This window comes from Equus quagga, unplaced genomic scaffold (genome assembly GCF_021613505.1).
Source record: "Equus quagga isolate Etosha38 unplaced genomic scaffold, UCLA_HA_Equagga_1.0 270_RagTag, whole genome shotgun sequence".
Classification (NCBI taxonomy): domain Eukaryota; kingdom Metazoa; phylum Chordata; class Mammalia; order Perissodactyla; family Equidae; genus Equus; species Equus quagga.
In genome coordinates, this window is record NW_025799872.1 from 605,569 (window position 1) to 626,210 (window position 20,642).

At 42.6% G+C, this 20,642-nt stretch overlaps 1 long non-coding RNA gene across 5 annotated transcripts in view; it reads left to right on the forward strand.

Moving 5' to 3' along the window:
- LOC124233911 (uncharacterized) overlaps positions 1-20,642 on the forward strand; it is a 49,357-nt gene that overhangs the window by 21,918 nt on the left and 6,797 nt on the right. For 2 of the 5 annotated variants that reach the window (XR_006887177.1, XR_006887181.1), the window contains exon 3: positions 4,112-9,344. This is a non-coding gene — a long non-coding RNA (uncharacterized LOC124233911). Of the gene's footprint in view, positions 1-4,111; positions 9,345-20,642 lie in introns of those variants that run through there. The other 3 variants (XR_006887180.1, XR_006887179.1, XR_006887178.1) reach the window with 3 other exon arrangements.

Below are 20,642 nucleotides of genomic sequence, written 5' to 3' on the forward strand. Positions count from 1 at the left end.
AGACTTCAATACACCACTTTTAATAATGCACAGAAAAACCAGGCAGAAGATCAGTAAGACTGTAGGACTTGTAGGACACTCTGAACCACTTAGCCCTAACAGACATACGCAGAGCACGCCGCCCAGCAACAGCAGAGCACACGTTCTTCTCGAGTGCACGTGGAACATTCTCCAGGATAGACCATATCTTAGGCCCCAGAACAAGTCTTCATAAATTTAAAAAGACTGAAATCATGCAAACTATCTTTTCTGATCACAGCAGAATAACATTAGAAATAAGTAACAGAGGTAAACTAGAAAATTCACACATGTGGAAATTCAACAGCATACTCTAACACAAACAGTGGGTCAAAGAAGAATCACAAGGAAAGTAGACAGTCCTTGAGATAAATGAAAATAACAACAATCTACAAAAACTCATGGGATGCAGTGAGAGCAGTGCCAAGATAGAGATTTATGGTTGTAAATACATATGTTAAAAAAGGAGAAAGAGGGGCTGGCCCCGTGGCCGAGTGGTTAAGTTCCCGCACTCCACTTCAGCGGCCCGGGGTTTCACCAGTTCAGATCCTGGGCACAGACATGGCACCACTCATCAAGCCACGCTGAGGCAGTGTCCCACGTGCCACAACTAGAAGGACCCACAACTAGAATATACAACTATGTACTGGGGGAATTTGGGGAGAAAAAGCAGAAAAAAAAGAAGATTGGCAACAGTTGTTAGCTCAGGTGCCGATCTTTAAAAAGAAAGAAAGAGAGAGAAAGATCTCAAATCAATAACCTAGCTGTGCACCTTGAGAAACTAGAAATAGAATCGCAAACTAAACCTAAAGCTAGCACAATGAAGTGAATAACAAATGTTAGAGCAGAGACAGATAAAATAGAAAGTAGAAAAACAATAGAGAAAATCAATAAAACCAAAAGTTGTTTCTCAAAAAGATTGACAAAATTGACAAAGACTGAAAGAAAAAAAGACAGATTAAAATTACTAAAATCAGAAAAGAGAGTAGGAACATTACTATCAATTTTACAGAAATAAAAAGAATTGTAAGAGAATACTATGAATGTTTGTATGCCAACAAATTGGATAACCTAGATGAAATGGACAAATTTATAAAAACACAGTGTCTACCAAAATGAATCATAAAGAAATAGAAAATCTCAATAAACCTCCATCTAGTGAGGAGAATGCTTGAGTAATCAAAGGCTTCCCAACAAAGAAAGCCCAGGACCAGATGGCTCCAATGGGAATTCTACCACACATTTAAAGAAGACTTTAACACCAATTGTTCTAAAAGTCTTCAAGAAAGTTGAACAGAAGGGGAAACTTTAAAACTCATTCTAAGAAGCCAGAATTACCCTGATACCAAAACTAGAAAAAGAAACTACAAGAAGAGAATACTACAGACCAATTTCCCTTATGAATAGTTGCAAAAATCCTCAATAAATTACTAGCAAACTGAATTCAGCAGCATATTAAAAGGAGTGTACATCACGACCATGTGGAATTTATTCCCAAAATGGTTCCAGGGTGATTCAACATGAAAAATCAATCGATGTAATACACCATGTTAATAGAATGAAGGGGTAAAAAAAGCACATCGTCATCACAATTGATACAGAAACAGCATTAGAAAAATTCAACATACTTTTCTGATGAAAACAGCTAAGAACAAAAGGGAACTTCCTAAACACAATGAAGACCCACTTGACAAGCCCACAGCTGACATCATGCTCAATGGGGAAGGGCGGAAAGCTTTTCCTCTAAGATCAGGAACGAGACAAGTTGCCTATTTTCACCATTTCTAGTCAACATAGTACTGGAAGTCACAGTTGGAGCAGTCAGACAAGAAAAAGAAATAAAAGGCATTCGAATTGGAAAGGAGGAAGTGAAATTCTCTACACAGACAACATGATCTTATATATAGGAAACCCTAAAGAATTCTCCAAAATATTGTTCGAGTTAATGAGTGAATTCAGCAAAGTTGTGGAATACAAAATCAACGCACAAAAATCATTTGCATGTCTATATACTTGCAATGAACAATCTGAGAAGGATTTTTTTTATTCCATTTAAAATAACATCAAAGAGAATAAAATACTTAGGAATAAATTTAACCTGGGAGGCAAAAGACTCATATACTAAATACTACGAAGCATTTCTGGAAGAGATTAAAAAAGCCTAAATACATGAGAAGACATGCCATGTTCATGGATTGGAAGATTTAATATTAGTAAGAGGACAATACTACCCAAAGGGATCCACAGATTCAACGCAACCTGTATCAAAATGCCAACGGCAAGTTTTACAGAAATAGAAAACTTATCCTAAAATTCAAATGGAATCTCAAGGAACTCCAAATCATCATATCAATCTTGAAAAAGAACAAAGTTGGAAGACACAGACTTCTCAATTTCAGAACTTAGTAAAAAGCTACAGTAATCAAAACAGTGTGGTACTGACATAAGCATAGACATATAGACCCATGGAATAGAATGGAGAACCCAGAAATAAAATCTCACCTAAATGGACAATTGGTCTTTGACAAGGGTCCCAAGACCATTCAAAGAAGAAAGGACAGTCTTTCCAACAAATGGTGCTAGGAAAACTGCATATCCACACGCAAAAGAATGAAGTTGGCCCTCTACCTCATACCATATACAAGAATTAACTCAAAATGGGTCAAAGACCTAAACATAAGAATTAAAACTCTGAAACTCTTAGGAGAAAACATAGGTGAAAAGCTATGGCTCTGAATTAGGCAATGATTTCTTAAGTATGACACCAAAAGCATAGGCAATAAAAGAAAAAATAGATGAACTGGACTTCATAAAAATTAAGAACTTTTGTACATCAAAGAACAGTGTGAGGAGAGTGTAAAGACAACTCACGGAATGGGATAAAATATTTTTAAATTGTATATCTGACAAGGGATTAATATCCAGAATATATAAGAACTCCTACCCCTCAATAACAAAAAAACAAGCACAATTCAAAACTGTGTAAAGGATTTGAATAGACATTCTCCAAAGAAGACATACAAGTGGCCAATAAGTATGAAAAGATGCTCAACATCATTAGTCTTTATGGAAATGCAATTCAAACCCACAGTGAGATACACACATTAGAATGGCTACAATTTTTAAAATGGAAAATAGCAAGTGTTGATGAGGATGTAGAGAAGCTTGAACTCTCATAAGTTGCTGATGGGAATATAAAATGCTGCAGCCACTATGAAAAATGGTTTGTTGGTTCCTCAAAAAGCTAAAAGTAGAATTACCATATGACCCAGCATTCCACTCCTATGTGTTTACCTGTAGGAATTCAAAGTGTGAACTGAAACAGATATGCCAATGTTCATAGTAGCATTATTCACCATAGCCAAAAGATGGAAATAATACATGTCCATCAACAGATGAATGGATTAATAAAAGGTGCATAGAAATACAATGGAATACTATTCAGCCATAAAAAGGAATGAAGTACTGAATGAACCTAGAAAACGTTATGCTAAGTGAAATAAGCCAGACACAAAAGGATAAATGTTACATAATTCCTCTTATATGAAATGTGAATAATAGGCAAATTCATAGAGACAGAAATTAGATCAGAGGTTACTAGGGCTGGTGGGAGGGGAGAAGGGGGAGTCATTGCTTAATGGTACACTTTCTGTTTGAGGTGGTGAAAACTGTTGGAACGGGATCGTGGTGATGGCTTCACAACACTGTGAATGTAATTAAAGCTGCTCAACTGTACATGTAGAGAGAGCTAAATGGGAAATTTTATGTGATATATATTTTGCCACAATTAAAAAAATTAATATTGTAATATACCAAGACCCTAATTGTACACTTGGGGTGAATTGTATGTGAATTATGTCTCAATAAAGCTTTTAACCAACTGCAATGAGATCCTACTACACATCTGTTAGAACTCCTGAAATTAAGAGAGCGAGTGTGTTATCCAGTGCTGATGAGGATGTGGAGGACCCAGAACTCTCTCTGCTGGTGGGAAAGTAGGCTGGAACTTTCCGTAAAAGGTCTGGTAATAGGGTTCCTGCGGGCCAGAGAGTCTGGCAGTAATCCCTTTTTTTTCTCTCTAATCTATTTTCAGCCTTAACCTGAAGTGGACCCTAACCATGGAGAAGTCCTGCGGAAGCCAATGGGATGGCACAGTCATCTCAACCCTGAGAGAAAAACGGTCCTTCCAGCCAGGGGAGGCAGGAGGATGCGACCCTCTCTGAAGAACGTGGAGGGAATCCGTGTTTATTGTTTCTCTCCTCATTTTGCCTGAGGGCAGTTCCTTTTGGCAAAATCATGGGGCATGTCGGCGGGTAACAACCAGAGAGAAACCGAGACTTTCTAACCAGAGCACCAGGAAAAGAGACCCCAGGGGGCCAGAGAGCCCGGGAGTCATCCTGGAGAGGAGAGGCCTGGAAAGCGGCTCACCATTCTGTGTACGAGCAGACACACGTGCCCAGCGCTGCATGTGCAAGGCAGAGCAGAAGCACGTTCGAAATGAATCGACACTGGAACTGCCACCAACAGAGAAAGACGGGGCTGCTGTCAGAGGATAACCAGCGCAAGTCTGCTGAAGCACAACTAAACATGCCCCAGAGAATTCTTTAGAATTTTAGCACACAGGGTCTCCCAGCATAAACAGACAGTCCTTGCTTTGCACAGCAGGACAGACCGTAAAAATGGCCGTGCCAGCTGAAACTGTGCCCTGCAGCCATAATAACCACTGGGTAAAGTTAGGATTTTCTGTGACTTTTAGAAATTTTCATCAAAACATCAAAAACTCATATTGTCGGTTATAAATGTGTGAGGAAATGAGCAAAATAGTAAAATTAATATTTATTTTGTACATTGCAATCAAAAACATTAGTAACACAAGATTAAACTGTTTTCAGTCTTCGTGAAAAACTCACCGAGTCATGTGAACGGCACCTGCCTTCGTAAGTGGTATAACTTACTTCACAACTCATCGTACTCCTTTCTAAGTTTGCATCAGCTTCCAACGTTTTCTCCTTTGTGCTTCTAATGTCATGAAATATCTCCAGGTTCCTTTAATGGGAGTTTTTTTGCCGGTGTCCCTTCCTCTGGGACATCTTCGTCCTTTTTGTCACAACCACTTTGCTCACTTGTTTGATAAATTCACTTTACTCGGTTCCTTTGACAGCACGTCTCGACTGTCTGGCTCGTGCAGTTGCTCTGTCTTTGATGACCCCATTTATGTTTGCTTTGAATTTCACTCTCATTGTTTCCAGCTTCCATTTCTTCGCTGCACTTTCATCCTTGTTGGCCAATGCCCTCTTTGGATGACCACTTTTGTAAACTGTCATGTGGGTTTATCACTGGAGACAAGGAGGCAACGCAACCACATGCTTTGCTGTCTGTGCACATGAGCTAAGAGGCGTGCAGTGCCCAGTCACCGACAGACTCTGCAAGAAGTGCTGTCATCAGTCACCGAGCACGATGCCATCTGCTGTTCACGTGTGATGGGTGGAGTGGGGCCACCCACACAGTTTCAGCGAGACAGAACTTCATGCAATTACTCACAGTTACTACACTGAGGTAACCAAAATTTGATCTGTGGTGTTGGGGAACTGTGTCGACTAAATTGGTAACTGAAAATTCAGAATCATAAAGTGTCGTTTCTACCATATGCTGCTCATTAGACGTGAATCCCTAGTTCTGGCTCACTCTCAAGAGGAGGGGAACTAGGCTCCAGCTTTTGAAGGGAGGATTGTCAGTGGATTTGTGGACGTATTTTAGAACTACCAAAGAATATTTGCCAAGAAGATTTGCACTGAATATACAGTTCTGGATTGATGGTTCTTTCCTGTTAACACTTTAAAGATAGTGATTCACTCTGTTCTGGCCACTGGATTTTTGATTCGATTTTGGCCGTTATCTGTAATTCAAATTGTTGTTCCCTGCATTGAGTGTGGTGTTTTTTTCCTGGCTGCTTTCAAGGTTTTTTATCTCTGATTTTCAGCAGTTTGATTATAATATCCTGGGCATCTTGTTTGGATGTTGCAGCATTTCTTGAACCTGTAAATTTATATTGTTCACCAAATTTAGGAAATTTTCAGTAATTATTCCTCCAAAACATTTTTTCCCACTTCATTTCCCCCTCCCCTTTCTGTGACCCAATGATGACTTTTTAGGCCTTTTGATGTTGCCTCTCAGATTCCTGAAGCTCCCTTCATTTTGTTCTGTCCTTTATCTCAGCATTCCTCAGAATGGTTAATTTCTATTGATCTGTGTTCAAGTCACGGAGTCTTCTGTTATTTCCATTGTGCTATGAAGCCCATCCCTTACCTTTTTTTAAATTTCAGAAATTATATTTTTCAGTTCTAAAATTCCCACTTGGAATCTTTATAGCTTCTATGTCTCTGCCAAGAACTTCTATCTTTCTATTCATCTTATGAGCATGGTTATAATAGCTGCTTTCAAATTTTGTCTGATGATCCAACAACTGGGCCATTTTTGGCTTGACACATATTGATTGCCTTTTCCCATATGAATAGGTCATATTTCCCTGAGTCCTCGGGTGTCCAATAATTTTGTATTGTATCCTGGACATTTTGAATGTTATGTTGTCAGACTCTGCAATCTGTTGAAATCCTGTGGAGAGCACTGATTTTAAGCAGGCAGTCACTCCCCTTAGGCTCAGACTGCAACTCTCTCTCCTGCCGTGGGTGGTGGTTCCAACACAGCTCAGGTTTCAAAGCTTTTGTTCACCTCTGTGGGACTGTCCATGCGTGTGCGGCTTCAGCTGAGCCCACGACTTGAGCCAGTTCATGTGCAGAGGCAGGTCCCCTCTCCAGCACTTTCTCTAAGGTTTCCCAACACACACTGCTTGGCTTACAGGAACTTCTCAGAGTTTTTGTTGCCAATCCTGCCTTTCTATAGGACCAGGACTGGAGTCTCCCTTGAGCAGAGCTGAGAAAGAAAAAGCAGCAAGATGTATCTATACAGCAGGCCCCCTTATCCACGGGGCATACATTCCAGGACCCCCAGTGGTTGCCTGAAACTACCGATAATAGGGAACCCTATATACACTGTCTTTTTTCCTAACTAATGGGCTAACGGGTAGGTAGCACATAGAGTGTGGATCTGCTGGACAAAGGGGTGTTTCACGTCCCGGGCAGGACAGAGCCAGACAGCGAGAGATGACATCACACGACTCAGAATAGTGTGCAATTTAAAACTTATGAATTGTTTATTTCTGGAATTTGCTATTTAATATTTTTGGAGCACAGTTGATCATGGGTAACTGAAACTGTGGAGAGTGAAACTAAGGATAAGGAGGGGCTGCCACATACGTCTTCATATCTATGCCCATGTCTACATCTGCGTCTGTACCATCTGTATCAAATGCCATGTCTCTCTCTCTCTATTTTGTGAGAGAACACACAGGGATTTCCCCCTGCAATCTCTTTGGCTCATAGGGACCCTTTTTCCTGGTCCTCTGGGCAGAAGGAGAGGGCTTTTCTTGGAGTTTCTGGTGCGCATGCCAGCTGGGGAGTTCTCTGACTGGGGCCCCTTTCATGTCAAAGCTGGAAGAGTTAAGAGAATAACCTGAGAACCTCACTCTTGCACAGGTCACTTCTGTAAATTTTGACCCCGCCGCCCAATTTGCCTACCGTTATTTACTTTCCAGAGTCTGCAGGGAGTTGATATATAATTTTGTTCAAAAATTTCAGCTGTAATGAGTGGGAGAAATAGGCTGTAGTGTGTTTGCTCTATCTTGGCGAGCATGAGAGGTCCTAAAACTTTTAAAATCTTATAAAATTTGTTTGAGTTTATTTTATTTTGGGGAGAAATCAAATGTTTTCCCAAGCGGCTTCAGCATTCTTTTTTCTCTCCTTCTCCAACAACAGGGATGGTTAGAACAATTTGTGTGGCAGGTGAAGAATCCGCGATGTTATGGTCTTTTATAACTAAATGGGAAACTGCCAACTTTACGTTCACTTCACTTGCTCCCTGGCTCAACAGAACTGAACTTGGGTATTTCTTAGAGAAGTTTTTTACATGTCTTTGATTTCTCAAAGTATCATAGTACTGCATGTTTTAATCCCAAATTGGCTTCTTCTGCTATATATTTAAATTTCATATAATATATATGAAGGTTAACTTGTCACTACCCTCTTTATTCAAAATACTATTTATATGAGGCAAATTTTACTAAGAAAAGGTATTTTGGAGGAGTTTTTGTAATCAGCTTAAAACATGTCTATTTTCTTTGGTTTAAATGTAGAGTAAAAAGATTTAGCTTATTTCAATTAAGGAATCCTTTTAAGCAAAAAGATTGTTGTAAAATCAAGCCAAACAAGTATGCAGGTTTTAATAAGAAATGGTTGATTTTAAAACCTACATCTTCTATCTTGCTGCAGTTTAAAGACAGACAGAATGATGCAGCCTGTCAGTAATCCAACACAGGAAAGCGGGTCTGCAGCCTTCGCGGGGTAGGTGCGGGCAACCTGACGTCAGTGATCCAGCAGAGAAAGCGAGTCTGCGGCCGTCGGGGGTGAGTGCAGGACGTTCTGATGGCCCTTTTGTAGCCCGAAGGAAGGCAGAAGCAGTTAACCTGTTGCTAAGCAGCAATGCTTCAGGGACCAGAACCCTTGGAAACCAAAGAGCCGGTAGGGGTATGGATTGTCCAAATTCACAAAGAGAGAGAGGCGGCAGTGTGCACATGAATGGAGATCCGGGAAACCACCTTTGAGAACTAAGCAAAGGCAATTCAAATGAGCATTTGAGAAATAAACCAAAGACCCAGTTCTCAATTTCTTCCATGCACTTAACACACACCGAGCTCTATGGAGATCTGCAAGTGTAGGGGCCAGAAGATTAACCCCCAAGTAGCTTCACCAAATATGACAATAACAATAATAATAAAGTGAATTTTTATTAACACACTTAAGGCATTTTGCCAAAAATGCTACCTTTCATAAGTAGTAAGAGAAAATCAATGCTAAAATTTTGCTAAGAGATTGTTAAGTTTCAAATTGGAAGGTCAAAGAATTCAGCAAAATCAAATGGGAAGGTTAGCATTGTTATAGACTTGAGAATTGGATTTTCCCTTAAATTTTGTTGCTAATACTATAGAGAGAAAGTATTTAAAGAAAAATATGAACATTTCTATTTTACCTCAGTTATGAAGAGGTTAAAATTTCTATCTCCTTTATAAAATCTCAAATATGTAAATATAGGTTCTTTTCAAGCAGAACCACCACGTGTTCCTTTCCAAAATATGTAAGGAACTCATAGAACTCAACAGCAAACAATATAAATAAATAACCAATTAAAGAAAAGGCAAAGGACGTGAATAGACATTTTTCCAAAGAAGACATATAAATGGTCAACAGGCACATGAAAAGGTGCTCAAGATCATGTATTTTAGATATTAACCCCTTATTGGATATGTGGTTTGCAAATATTTTCTCCTGTTCCACAGACTGCCTTTTCATTTTGTTGATGGTTTCCTTTGCTGTGTAGAAGCTTTTTAGTTTGATGTAGTCCCACTTATTTATTTTTGCTTTTGTTGACTATGCTTTTGGTGTCAAGTCCAAAAACTCATTACCAAGAACAATGTCAAGGAGTTTATCCTTTATAAATAAAGGAGTTTCAGTTTCAGGTCTTATGTTCAGGTCTTTAATCCATTTAGACTTGATTTTGGGTAGTGTGGATATTTTAACAATATTAATTCTTCCAATCTATGAACACACAATAACTTTCCACTTATTTGTGTATTCTTCACTTTCTTTCATCAGTGTTTTATAGTTTCCAGTGTACAGATTTTTCTCCTCCTTGTTAAATTTATTCCTGAGTACTTTATTCTTTTTGACACTATTGTAAATGAGATTGTTTTCTTAATTTCTCATTCAATAGTTTGTTGCTAGTGTATAAAAATGTAACTGATTTTCCTCCCCAAAGCCCCAGCACATAGTTGTCTATCCTAGTTGTAAGCCCTTCCGGTTCTTCTGTGTGGGATGCTGCCACAGCATGGCTCGATACGCGGTGTGTATTTTGGCGCCCAAGATTGGAACCAGTGATCCCCGAGCCGCTGAAGCGAAGTGTGCAAACTTAACCCCTCAGCCACGGGGCTGGCCTGCAACTGATTTTTGTATATTGATTTTGTATACTGCAACTTTACTGAATTTGTTTATTAGTTCTGACAGTCTTTTGGTGGAATCTTTAGGGTTTTCTATTGATAAAATCATGTCATCTGCAAACAGACAATTTTACTTCTTCCCTTCAGATTTGAAAGTCTTTTATTTCGTTTTCTTGTCTAACTGCTCTGGCTAGAATTTCTAGTACTATATTGAATAGAAGTGGCAAGAGTAGACATTCTTGTCATGTTTCTAGAGGAAAAGCTTTTAGCTTTTCACCATTGAGTATAACGTTAGCTGTGGGCTTATCATATATGGCCTTTATTATGCTGAGGTACATTCCACCTATACCTAATTTGTTGAGAGATTTTATCATTAAAGGATGTTGATTTTTGTCAAATGCTGCTTCTGCATCTATTGAGATTATCATATGATTTTTATCCTTTATTTTGTTAATATAGGGTATCATATTTATTGATCTGCATATGTTGAACCATCCTTGCATCCCAGGGTTAAATCCCACTTGATCGTGGTGTATGATCCTTTTAATGTGATGTTGGATTTGGTTTGCTAGTATGTCATTGAGAATTTTTGCATCTATGTTTATCAGAGATACTGGCCCATAATTTTCTTTCTTGTAGTGTTCTTGTCTGGCTTTGGGATCAGGGTAATGCTGGCCTCATAAAATGAATTTGGAAGTGTTCCCTCTTCAATTTTTGGGAAGAGTTTGAGAAGGATTGCTGTTAATTTTTCTTTAAATTTTTGGTAGAATTCACGAGTGAAGCCATCTGGTCCTGGATTTTTCTTTGTTGGGAGGTTTTTGATTCAATGCAACCTCCTTACTTATCATTGGTCTGTTCAGATTTTCTATTTCTTCATGACTCAGTCTTTATAGACTGCATATTTCTGGGAATGTATCCATTTCTAGGTTAATCTTCTATGTTATCTAATTCATTGGTGTATAACTGTTCATAGTATTCTCTTACAGTCCTTTGTATTTCTGTGTTATCAGTTGTAATGTCTCCTCTCATTTCTGATTTTATTTATTTGAGTCTTGTCTCTTTTTTCTTAGTCTAGGTAAAGGTTTGTCAATTTTATTTATCTTTTAAAAAGACAGCTCTTAGGGGCTGGCCCCACAGCCTAGTGGTTAAGTTTGGCATGCTCTGCTTCAGCAGCCCATGTTTGGTTCCCAGGCATAGACCTACACCACTTGTTGGGGGCCATACTGTGGCAGCGACCCACATACAAAATAGGGGAAGACTGGCATGGATGTTAGCTCAAGGTGAATCTTCATCAAGCAAAAAGAGGAGGATTGGCAACAGCTGTTAGCTCAGGCCGAATCGTCCTCAGCAAAAAAATAAAATAAAAAGACAGCTCTTTGTTCTATTCATCTTTTCTATTGTCTTTTTGTCTCTATTTCATTTATTTTTGCTCTGGTCTTTACTTCCTTCTTATTACTAACTTTGAGCTTATTTTGTTCTTTCTTTGAAGTGGAAAATTAGATTATTTATTTGAGATCTTTCTTTTTTCTCCAAATTAAGTCCACACAAACAGTTTTATATTGTAATGTAGTTAACTGTGCTGCTTTTGCCTCTCTTTGCTCCATTCATTCTCTGTTCTTCGCTGCCTAGCTCAGTGCATCAGGCTGACTCCTGAGGATGGCATCACATGGCTTTCCTGCTTTGTATGCTTCTGGTTGGGTTAGGTCAATGGGCGAAGGCCAGAGAGCAGAAGGAGAGAGATGCCAGGGTACTTAAACCTCCACTGCCTCCCTGCCTGGCCGGGCCTGAATCCCACTGAGATAATAGCTCCCTCCCCAGACAGCTCCCCCACTCCCTGATCAATAACACCATTTCTGCCCTTGCCCTTTCAGGCCTAGTTTATTAACAGCTTCCCACTCTCGCTAGTCCCCGGATCCCTCAACATCCTTTATTGGTCCCCTAGTCCTGCCCACACCTTAGTAAAGAAGCCCTGCATGAAATTCTCTTCTAAATCCCAGAAGAGTGTGCCCTCTGTTTTCTAAAGAATCCTGAGAAGTACAAAAATTATTTAATTACTAAATATAAATAAAATAGTAAAGAATATAAACAGAAATAATAAATGTTTATTTTGCATAAGACAAATCTAAGAATTTTAGTTTATGTTTTTTAAATGTCAGAAAAATTTTCCCAGAAAGATTGCTATCAACCAAATTGTATCAATCATAAGGGGAAAATAATCAGTTCCAATAGTTATCTTGATATTGTTCATATCTGCCTTTCAAAAATGTGTAATGATCAAATAACTGTGCTGAAATAAAACATTTCATAATGTGTTGGTTTTTGTATATTGTACTGAATATAATCATAGGATATTTTGCAAATTACATTGGAACATGTAGACAACTTTATTAATGAATACTACAATTATTACTTTTTCTAACCAAAAAATCAAAAGCAGACTGTATACAAAGACTCTTTGACCGAGTTCTTTCAAATTCCAGACAGAGTAAACATTTTCGTCTCCTCTTCCTCCTGAGACATCACTAAAATTAGAAGAACAGAGTAAAAACTATATTAAATCTACGACTATAAAGAAAATGGGAAGCATCGGCAGATCAGGGTTGTTTTGGAGGAGTGCACAGAGCAGAGGCACTGGCTCAGCGGAGTGGAGGAAGCTAAGGAGCTTGCTGCAGAGCAGCCGTCGGGGAGACAGCTGCGGCCTCGCAGAGCTGCGTGCTCACAGGACCGAGGCCCCAAACGCTGCAGACAGAGCACCGGGGCTGAAACCCGGCGCCGGCTGAGAGTCCCCAGCAGGGGCTGGTGCCCTGACCCCTCCCCCGACACAGGCCATCAGAGATCACTTCTTCCCTTGCCCGAAGCGAGAGACTGTAGATTTATTTTCTGTAGACATTGAAAAGTAGCGGCTCCAGACACAGGGCCACCGGACACAGCTGAGAGGTGAGGCTCTGAGCTTAAAAGAGAAAAAAAAGAAAGAAATTATTAACATTAAATCTGCATACTGAAAATGAAAGTCTTAGTGCTCTTCCTTCGGCTGTGCCTGGTTCCTTCTGGTCTTCAGGCTTATGTCCTGAAGGGGACACAGGAGGGGTCAAAGTGCCTACCACACAGAGCTGATGCGGGCCCACCCGGAATGGGCACTCAGTGGATGACAGTGATGGCCTTGGGTGTGAACGAAAGGTGAGGCAGCTTCCCCCAAGTCCATCTCGGCAGAGTTTTAATGTGGCAGCTAGATGCTAGTCAGTTAATCATCTAGATCAGTCACTGAAAACCATGGTACATGCACACCCGTGCACACGCGAGCACGTGCTATGTGCACTGTTTTATAAGATGATTTTTTCAACATAATAAAATTTTGGAAAAAAACTCCATGTCAAAATTATACATCTAGATCATAATTTTTAAGCAGCTACATTGTATGGTGATATACGAAGCAGTATTTAATGTACCTCTGAATATGGGACATGTAAGTGGTTGTTTTCCATTTTTTATTATAAAATATTTAGTGGTAAATATGTGTATATTTATAATATTATTCCCTGGTCTGATTTTTTAGAACACAATTCTAGAAATGGAATTCCTGGGTCAAAGGAAATGCATTTTTTCTAAGGTTTGCATTCCTGTTAATGTTGGAAATTTTGTAAAGAAATTCTACTAAGAAATGAATATAGTAGATTTCTGAATGTGTTCTTTCTCTCTTTTTTTTCCCCTAAGATTGGCACCTGAGCTAACAACTGTTGCCAATCTTCTCTTTTTTTCTTCTTTTTCTCCCCAAATCCCCCGAGTACGTAGTTGTATATTTTCAGTTGTAGGTCCTTCTAGTTGTGGCATATGGGATGCCACCTCAACATGGCCTGATGAGTGGTGCCATGTCCACGCCCAGGACCTGAACCGGCGAAACCCTGAGCCACCACAGCGGAGTGCACGAACCTAACCACTCGGCCATGGGGTCGGCCCCTGATGTCAGGCTTTTTGAGGATTTTTTTAGTGGTTTTTTTTTTATTGAGTTCATAATAGTTTACATCAATGTGAGATTTCAGTTGTACATTATTTCTTGACTGTCACCACATAGGTGCTCCCCTTCACCCCCTGTGCCCACCCCCACCCCCCTTCATCTGCTAACCACTGAACTGCTCTCTTTGTCTGTGGGTTTGTTCATAGTCCACATATGAGTGAAATCTGGTGTTTGTCTTTCTTAGTCTGGCTTACTTTGCTTAGCGTAATTCCCTTCAGGTCCTTCCATGTTGTTGCAAATGGGGTAATTTTGTCCTTTTCTCTGGCTGAGTAGTATTCCGTTATATATATACCACATCTTCTTTATGCAATCATCAGTCGATGGGCACTTGGATTGTTTCCATGTCTTGGCTATTGTGAATAGTGCTGTTTTCAGCACACGAACTTAACCACTACACCAGTAGCCGGCCCCAAGAGGATTCCTTTTGGTGGGAGGCAGTGTTCTCTCTGACCCTCTCCCAGTCTCCAGCCGTCTTCTTGGAGATGGTGCAGGTCTGATGCGTGGACCTCAGGCTCCTGCTCGCTTCGGGATGTTTCTTCTCGATTTCTAAGCAGTGTTTCCTCCTCAGGGGATTTTTTTCTCAAGTTGCAGGACACATTCTTCACATAATTCAGGTGTATTTGAAGCTTCCTTTGGAGCTTCTGAGTCTCACTTTCAAGCTGGGAATTTTCAAACCGAAAAGATGCTTCCTCGGTTGGGAGACTCGTTATTGGTCTCGTAAGCTCATCGGTCTTCTGATTTCCTCCAACAGTCGTCTGGATAGTTATTCTCTGTCCCCAGCAGGACTGCTGCAGGGCCCATGAAAGTTACCACCATCAGTGACACCCTCTGATCGACTTCTGACGCGGATGGTGGTCACTGCTTTCTGCTTGCCTCCCTCTCTCCTCCGAGTCCCCCTCAGCCCTGTCGCCCCTGACGAGCTCAGGTGCGTGGATCACCTTCAGCATGGTTGGGCCCAGGGCCATCCATCGGCTTCCTGGCTCTCTCAGGCCTGTTGCATTTGCCATTCGGAGTTCCACCCTTTCTCTCCCCTCCGTATTTTCCTGTGTTCTCTGCTTCCATCTCGCAGTTTCTTGGGCGAGCAGAGTAGTTCTGGACTTTCCTGAAGGTCAGTGCTATCGTTCGAACCGTCTGTTATTTCCTTCCCAGGTCGTTCTCCATCATCCCATCATGCTTCTAAGCTGCAGAGTTTAGGAGGCTGGCTTTTCCATGTTTCTTTTAGAAATTCTACAGTATGCTCAAGTGAAGACCAGCTCAGACTTCCATTCAGCATAGCCAGAGAGAAGGTTTGTAATGTGGAGGGCTGGCCTCCCCGACAGGCGACATGAGGCTTCGCTGGTTGTGTCACTGGTCCAGTCTCCTCTACGCCTTTCCCATAGGCTCCTCCAGGCAGAACACCTTCTGGGCAGCTCTTTTCCTCGTCTTAAACTATGTCGACTCCTCACTATCCACACCACCACAGAAGTACATACCAGGATCTCCCAGGGAAGCCCAGAGACTCCTGGCACGTGTCTCAAGCTTTCATTCATCACAGGCAGGTTAGCTCCCAGCTGCTCCAGGACCAGCTAGGGAGCCATTTCAGTGGCCACCAGCCAGCCCTCCATGTCTGCAAAGGGCCTCACAGCTCTGCCTCCAATTGCCAGTGTCCTGTGGGCCCCAACTGACCACATGAAACTCCATGGAGGGATCTGTCTCCAATGCAAACAAGTGCCTGGCAACCAGGACTGACCAAGATGGCTGGAGGACGGGATGCCAGCTGGGTTCTAGAAAGCAGTGTGACCTACCTTTACTCTGCTTTTGCACAGATAGAAATGATATTATTACAGAGTGCCCTGGGGAAGTGAGATGGGCTGACAGCAGACTGGAGCTCGAGCCACTCTGCCCACCTGGCCCTACAGCACACCTAGAGGGTCATCTAGAGCTCCGACATTTCCCTTCTCCCCTGAGTGTGTCAGGTACGAGGGGGGCTCCGTCTCTGTGTGAGGCTCATTCTCCTGAGTCACGGAAGCCTGGTCCTACTACAAAGGTCCCAGGAATCTCCCTGCTCTGAGGCTCCCTCTGTCCCTGTGTCGGGTCAATGCCAGGGGGCAGGGGCACAGGACTGAGGAGTCTCCCCAAAAGCAACAACTGAGAGACTAGAGTCCAGTCATAACAACTCAGGAGAAATCAGTGGAACTGGAAGGCCTCAAGTTTCATGATTTCGGTGGACTCAGTTTTTCCCTGTTCAATCCAGGTTTCCTGGAAGGGGGTGGCTCTTCTTCGGGGTGACATGTATCACTTTCCTTCAGTTTGACAAAATTCCTTTTGCTGTACTTGCAAGGCTGGTGTGCCAGCAACGAATCTCTTCAACATTTGTTTTTCTGTGAAAGTCCTTATTTCTCCTTTACTTTTGAAGGATAATTTCACAGGATACAGAATTCTGGTTTCGACTCATTAACATTCCATCCACTCCTTGGTTGCGTGGTTTCTGAAGAGAGGTCTGTTGTACTCACATCCTTGTCCCTCTGTAGCTAAGGTGCTTTCCCCTCTGAATTCTTTCCTGATTTCTCTGTTTCTTTGATTTCTGATAGTTTGAATGTGATGCCTATGTGCAGGGTTTTTGCTATTTATCCTGCTTGGTGTTTTCTGAGTCTCCTGGATCTGCAGGTTGTTGTCATTTATTTTTGAAAATTCACAGCCACTATTTCTTCTAATATTTCGCATGTTCCTTTTTCTCTCTCTTCTACTGATGCTCCCTTTACACACATCAGGCCTTTTATAAAGGTCCCACATTTCTTAGATATTCCGTTCCTTTTTTTCCTGATTTTTCTCTTTCCTTTTCAGTTTGAGAAATTTCTATTGATATCCTCCCCTCAGTAATCCTTTCCTTGGCAGTGTCCAGTCTACTAAGGAGCCTGTCAAAGGCATCCTTCGTATCTGTGTGTTTTCTTTATTTCTGGCGTTTCTTTTTGATTCTTTCGTAGCGTTTCCATCTCACTGCTTGCATTGCCTGTCTGCTCTTGCCTGCTGTCTGCTTTCTCCATTAGAGCCCTCAGTGTTGGAATCATAGTTGTTTTAAGTTCCTGGTCTGACGATTCCAGCCTCTCTGCCATATCTGAGCCTGGATCTGGTGCTGTCTTCCTCTTCAAACTGTTTTTCCCTTTAGCATGCCTTCTTGTTTTTTACTGCAAGCCAGACACAACGTACCAGGTAAAGGGACAGCTGTAATTAGGGCTTTAGTGATGTGGTGGTGAGGTGTGGGGCTGGGAAGTGCTCAAGAGTCCTAATTGGACCTGGGTCTCTAGTGCGCCTGTGCACGGGGCTGTGGCCTCATAAGTGCCTCTAGGAATTTCTCTCTCGTGGGTGGGACAGGAGGGCTGGAGGGAGCTGGAGTTGGTATTTCCCTTCTCCCAGGTTGGTTAGGTTCTGATAAAACTCCTGTAGGTAAGGCTCTGGTTAACTAGTTTCCCCTGAGGGATGGTCTTGTTAAGAAAAACAGAATGCTCTGGAAGTTTTCACAATTGTTCCTTTTCCTCTCCCTCTGCTGGCAGCACGAGGGGTTTTTCTCAAACCTTCACCATGAGAACCCGGTAGGGCTCCTGAAGGTAAAACTCGCAAACGTGTGTCACCCCTGCGTCCTGATGACTGGGTCCCTCACAGTTTTTAACTCTCAGACTTGTCTGAGGGTTACTGAGCCTCCATCAATTTGCCAATTAGAGTTTAGGTTTTCCCGCCCAGCACTGGTTCCCACAATGCTGTCACTCTGGTAAGTTGTGCTTCTCTTTATCTGCCTGTCTCTCTCTTCAGTTTTGGGGGCAGTGGTTTGCCCTGCAACCTCTCTTCCTTGAGAGACCGAAGAAGAGTTGTTAATTTGCAATTTTTTCAGCTTTTTACTTGTTGTTAGGATGGAGTGACAACTTCCAAGCTCCTTGCATGGCAGACTGGAAACCAGAAGTCTCGACTCTGGTTTTGAAAGCTATTGTCCTTGGCATACGGGTCTGGACCTACGCTGTTCTCTCCCTGCTTTAAGCCGTGGCTCCATCTGCTCTTCACCTGCGTGGCCTCCCGCGGGGGATCTGCTGTCTCCCCACGTGGCCTCCCGTGGGGTATATGCTGTCACCCGTCGTGGCCTCCTGTGGGGAATCTGCTGTCACCCATCATGGCCTCCGCGGGAATCTGCTGTCACCCATCATGGCCTCCCGCGGGGGATCTGCTGTCACCCATCGTGGCCTCCCACGGGGGATCTGCTGTCACCCGTCGTGGCCTCCCACGGGGGATCTGCTGTCACCCATCATGGCCTCCCGCAGGGGATCTGCTATCACCCGTCGTGGCCTCCCGCAGGGAATCTGCTGTCACCCTGTGTTGCTCCTACATGCATCTGCTGCCTTCTTCTCTCTGGCTTTGTTTAGTGTTTTCTTTTTATCGCTGGTTTTGAGAAATTGGATTAAGATGTGCATTGATGCAGTTTTCTTTGTGTTTCTTGTGCTCAAGTCTCATCGAACTTCCTGGATTTGTGAATTTTTGTACGTATTAACAAAATTGGAAATTTTTCAGGCATTATTTATTCACATGATTTCTGTCCTTCTCAGTGCCTTGGGGATACCCACTTCCATATAAATTAAACTTCTTGAAGTTTCTCAACAGCTTATTGATGCTCTATTCTTTCAAAACCTTTTGTATCTGAGTTTCATTTTGGATAGTTTTTGTTGCTCTGTCTTCATGTTCACTAATCTTTTCTTCTTCAATTTCTAATCTGATGTTAATCTAGTCCAAGGTACTTCTTCATCTCACAATTGCAGTTTTCATCCCTAATAATTCACCTGGGTGTTTTTAACATCTTCACGTGTCTCTACCTACCTTTTTAAATGTATAGAATACAGTTAGAATTACTGTTTTACTATCTTTGTCTACTAATTTCAACACGTGTGACAGTTATGGGTCATTTTTGATTGAGTGATTGATCTTCTCCTGTAAGATCTTGTTTCCTTGCATCTTTGTATGCCAGATAGTTTTGATTCAATGTCAGAGATTGTGAATTTTACCTCACTGGGTGCTGTATGTATTTTCCTATATATATTCCTGACCGTCTTCTGGACGCAGAGACTTATCGAAGTTCAGTCCTTTCAGGTCTTGCTTTCATGATTTGTCAGGTGGGTCCAGAGCCACCATCAGTCGAGGGCTCATTGTTCCCCACTACAGAGGCACCACCTCCCTGAGCATTCTGCCCAGTGCCCCGTGAGTTATGAGCGTTCTTGTGTCAGGCGAGTAGGAACAGGCATTATTCTTGGCCTTGTGTGAGGGCTGGCGCTGTTCTCTAATTCTTTTGAGCTGTCTTTTCCAGTCCCAGGAAGCTTTTTCCCACACTGACTCCACTAAGTTGTGTGCTCAATGCTCAGGGTCCCCTCTGACTGGGTGGTTCTCTCTCTGTGCTTTCTCTCTCTCAGAACCCTGTGCTGTTGCACCCTGGCTGCCTTTTGCTCTCTGGGCTCACAGCTCCATCTCCTCCATCGGGAGACTGCCGCACCCCGCCTGGGGTCCCCCCACTTGCTGCATGGAAACTCTCTTGAGGCAGTGAGCCGGGGCAATGGTGGGGCTCACCCTTTTGGTTTTCTGCTTGTCAGGAACCGTGTTCCTTCATTGCTGAGGTCCATTGTCTTGAAACTATTGTTTCTTATATGTGTCTGCTGGAAGTAGACTTGATCAGTGCTCCTGCAAGGCCTGAAGTGGGGACCAAAAGAACTTATCCCCAAGAGTGGCCGTGTCGGGGGTCAGAGTACACAGTAGGGCTGAGTAATGGGGACCGTGGTTGACCAGCACTGCTGTGGCACCAATCGGCTAAGCACTGGTCATGATGGTCCTCTCTCATGTGGGGGAAAATCCAGACCCACCCTCCTCTGGTTGTGAGTCCCAGGGTTCCTGGTTAGTCAGAGGGTAGGAAGCTTCAGGGCTTTCCTGCCAGCGGGCAGGGAGAGCTGCCTGGAACCACGATGTGTAGCCACGTGTGCCCTGCTGGCTGTGCGCCCTTTGCACAGAACAGGCAGCAGTGGGCCCGCTCCCCACTAACAGGAGCTTGCTCTTCAGAGGCCAAGTGGCCTTCTTTTCCTGAGAGCCACAATCCGGTCCAGAGACATCAAGCCCCAGTGTCTAACTGGAGGGTCGGAGAATGGAATCCGGCTCCACTGCAGAAATGGCATTTGCGGGGCAGCACACACCAGAAAAAGGGCTCCTCAGCTCCGAAAAAGAAGCACAGAAAGCAAAATGCCGCCCTGGACGAGGGGGACTGTGCATCTCTGCTAAGTGCACATCCCTAATGGCCCGGGCCGCAGCACGCCTCAGCAAACAGGACGGGTGAGTCGAGAGACGCAGTTCCACAGAAAGATACACATAAGACATGCCGGTTTCTGAATTGCATGCTGTTAATTCTCTCTGGGCGTGAGGGAGGGGCACTAGCTGCACAGCTGCAAGTAGCTAAATGCAGCGTTCCTGACGCCAGGCTGTCTCCCTGTGCACGAGGGCCCTGATCCCACC